We start from the raw sequence: 4,102 nt of genomic DNA on the forward strand, positions 1-4,102 counted from the left end.
AAGAACTCACCCTGGGGAAGAGCCCCATACTTGTGAAGTGTGTGGATCTTCTTTTTATTTGAAAATCAGAGTTAGTCAGACATATGCAAACTCACACTGGGGAAAAGCCACATACTTGTGAAGTGTGTAGATCTTCCTTTACTCAAAATATGTCTTAGTCAGCCATAAGATAACTCACACTGGAGAAACTACAAGCAAATACAGATTGCAGCCATAAAGGGAACAGTGTCTATTCTTAAAAGAGCCCTCGGATATAAATTTAAACTAATAGAATCAAGTGTTAGCCCCAGGAAGGAGCCCTGTGATCTCTTCAAACTACCAAAAGTAAAATAAAAAAAGGAAAAACTACATACTTGCAAAGTGTGTGGAGCTTCTTTTTGCCGAAAATCAGACTTAGTCAGACATATGAGAACTCACACTGGTGTGCCGCCTTCCTCCGACCATCCAGTGCGTCCCCCGGGTTGCGGATGCAGGCACCCCCTCAGCTTATGTAAAGTAGGTAGAGATAAGCTTTGAATAAGAAATAAGAAGCCGTGGACAATGAGGAACAACCATGAAAAATGTCAAATAAATGGAATTCAAACTGAACGCCCAGGATAAAAAGGGCTCCTCAACAGGCAGGAAGAGGAAAGAAATGGTGTGAACCTTCTTGCCCCCAAAAGTGGTACACCAATCACCTCAGAGGTCACACAAGGACATCAACCAGTCCATGACCAAGATGGACAAAGCGTCCTTCCTACATCTCGCTTGACACACCCCAAAAGAAACAGAAGGGGGATAAAAACCCAGTCATGGTCTGTTGAACAGAAGAAGGTCCTTCTGCACTGCCACCACTACTCAAGGTTGGAGAAATGGGGACGCAGCGCAGGAGAGATACTCACCAAGAGAGTAAAAGCCTCGGATCTCCCAGCAGAGAAAAAGGACACATCGTTACACAACCTGCGATCCCTCATCTCAGAGATGGGGAGATATATCCCACAAGCAGAAGTAAATATCATTAAACATGAGACACTGAAGACCGCAGAAGAAGACTACCATAAGGAAAAGGATGTGGGGACAAAACGTAGTAAAAATCAAAAGGGGAATATTCCAAGGTGATAGCTTATCTCCCTTACTCTTCTGCTCTTCATGGATGATCTTAAGCTTCATGCTAGCTCTAACACCGATCTGCACCACCTTCTGCAGGTAGTACACACATTCTCCATTGACATCGGAATGAAGTTTGGCCTGGATAAATGTGCCAAATGTACACTCAGAGCTGGAAAGAAGACCCACACAGAAAATATGCAGCTTAATGAAAACATCGACATCAGGGATCTAGAAGAGCATGAGCCATACAAGTGCCTTGGCATTGAGGAAAATGAGAACATACAACATGCCAAGATGAGGGAGAAGATTAGTAAAGAATATGTACGCCGGGTGAGGAAAATATGCAAAACCCAGCTCACCAATAAAAATAAAGTAAAGACACAGAAACTACTAACGCTTAATGAAATAATATATAGAAGTCAGTGTATACCAAGGCTGTATTTGCCCAGAGGAGAAGGAGGTTTGGGACTCTCAGAGATCAATCATCAACATAGGGCAACTATTGTGAGCATCGGTCAGTATCTGAGAAGCTCCCAGAATGACACCCTCTCAATAGTATATGAACATCAAGAGACAAGAGCCAGCAGAACAACATCAGTCACCCAGCTGGCCAAGCATTTTGGTCAGGGATGTCTCTCAGATGAGGACGAAACACCAAACAAGTTAATATAAATTAAAGTACTTTCATAACGTTTGATAACATTGTTAATAAATTAAAGTACTTTCATAACGTTTGATAACATTGTTGATATAAATTAAAGTACTTTCATAACGTTTGATAACATTGTTAATATAAATTAAAGAAACAATACCATTTATTGCTAATACAGCAAATATTATGTTGATATTTTTAACTCTTTATTTTCTTATAAGGCTAAAAATCTATCAGGAAGGTTGAAAATTTAATTTAATTTTGTTTTCGGTTTTAAAATTATGAACAAATAATTTTTACATGAGAATGTTTTTTTTAATAATAAATAAAACCTTTCATTGAGTATGTCCAAATATTTTCTTTTACTAAAGTCGGTTTGAAAATGATTCACCTCGTGGCTATTAATGAAAGTAGCTGTGACTGAGCGTTATATATTAAAATTGATGGTTTCTTTTTAGAATTATAAACATAATTTTTACATGAGAATATTTGTAAAAAATATTTTTTTTAAATTTATTTACTTGCCTCCCCACGAGGGCACAGTCAGACACAAGATCGGTTTTTAATGTTGGAAAATTTAGCTCCTCAAAAGGACAACACTGAATAGGAACAAAAATAAAATAAAAATTGTCTTGGTCATGAAGGATTTCTCCTCCACTGACCGAGGACAGAACAAATGAAGTGTAGCATCAGAACAGATACTACACTGTGATTATTATTGTAAATGTTTGTTTACTATCTTTTCGTAGATTTTAGCAATAGTTTACATTATGGTATGAATGTTTTCTTTAATTATGTTTTTAGGAATGTGAACATCATTTTCGGCCTAAGGATGTTATAAAGAAGTCAAGATTCGATGATAAAACATTGTGAAATAAACACGCAAGATGAGAACATTAGTCCGAGTAATCTCTAAAGTTCCAAAAAATAACATTCAACCCATGTGATTTTTCTCTAAATTAAATTTAAAAAATATTTCTGCACTAGTAACTTTTGTTTGTTTGTATTTAAATTATTTGTTTGATTTCAATTTTTTGTATTTTATCGTTTGTTTTCATTTTTAAAATTTTTTATCGATGGTTTTCACTTTTAAAATTATTCATCGTTGGTGTGTAATATGGTTTTTTAATTCTTTGTTTCCTAACTTCATAATTCAGTTTTATCAGTATTAAATAGTATATTGCTTTAAAATTACTTAATTTTACATAGATAATATTTATATTTTATATTGAATAAAGTTCAGTTTCAGTATTAATCGAACTGCGTTCCTTTTTCTTTTTAAAAATGTTTTATTGCTCTTGTTCAAATGACCCTCATATAGTACTGACAGTCTGACAAATCTTACCTACATTGCCTGCATGCATTTTTCAGTTAACAGGCCTTCTTCTTACTCTCGGTGATCGTGGTACGGGTAATGACTGTGGTCTAACCAATAGATGCACGAAATCTGTTTGAGATTGTTAGACGTTTTCGTTCATCAATCTATATCAAAATAAAACAGTTTCAGTAGCTGTAGGTGACACCTTGGCCGATTCCTTACCCTTAAGAGATTGAGTTTTTTATCATTTATTTTCTGCTAATATAAAATTACAAATGTTAAACAAAGAACCAATAATTAGGCACAAATCCAACTCACAAAATGGAGGAGAGGCTGTGTACTTATTTATTTGTTAAAGGCTTATCCATAGCTAAAGTTTTTACTCGTAACAATCACTCCAGAGACTGTCCTATTTACTTAAATCAAATCAATGATTTTTATATAACAGAAAAGATTGATATGAGCATGCAGATCAGATACGATCAAAACGTTGGAATAGAAGTGGATGATAAACTGATTTGGAAACATCGCTTGTTTTGTGGCGCGTACAGAGATGGGCGATTGGAGAAAAGAGAAACTATCGGTGAGAGTTGTAGACCTACGGAGCGAAATTAGGTCGTTTACTTATAAGTAGAAGGATTAGAGAAGGATATCTGATATTTATTGAATTATTGGGGTGAGCGCGTACGCAGACCCCACACTTAGAAATAATGCACCCGAATCGTCCACATTTGGGACGATCGCAACGGTCAACCCAACCGCAGTGCAATAGAAGGGTCTCACTCTGGAGGAACGACCTTATTGATTGCCGTAACCTCGGTACCAGGTAAGTATAAATTATTTAGCCTTTCGTCCCCGGCCTTGGAATTATCTACTGCCAAGGCCTCATTTGGGGTACGAGGAAGCTTAGGCACTAAGGCCAGTAAGGGGGAGTGGGGGAAAAGGGGGTATTTTCTAGTCTTTAGCTAGACTTGCGTAAGATAGCAAGTACTTTATTATAAAACCTACACTAAAGTTTCTATCAAGCACTTTTTCGCCTAACA

At 36.6% G+C, this 4,102-nt stretch overlaps 1 non-coding gene across 1 annotated transcript; it reads right to left on the reverse strand.

Annotated features, from left to right (window-relative positions):
* Nucleotides 1-3,730: 3,730 nt before the first annotated feature.
* On the reverse strand, nt 3,731-3,893 carry LOC145271578 (U1 spliceosomal RNA). Its single transcript, XR_013865987.1, has one exon. It is a non-coding gene; the product is annotated as a U1 spliceosomal RNA (small nuclear RNA).
* Between the last annotated feature and the right edge of the window lie 209 nt (nt 3,894-4,102).

This window comes from Euprymna scolopes, chromosome 46 (assembly GCF_053919585.1).
Source record: "Euprymna scolopes isolate OS-2025 chromosome 46, ASM5391958v1, whole genome shotgun sequence".
Classification (NCBI taxonomy): Eukaryota; Metazoa; Mollusca; class Cephalopoda; order Sepiida; family Sepiolidae; genus Euprymna; species Euprymna scolopes.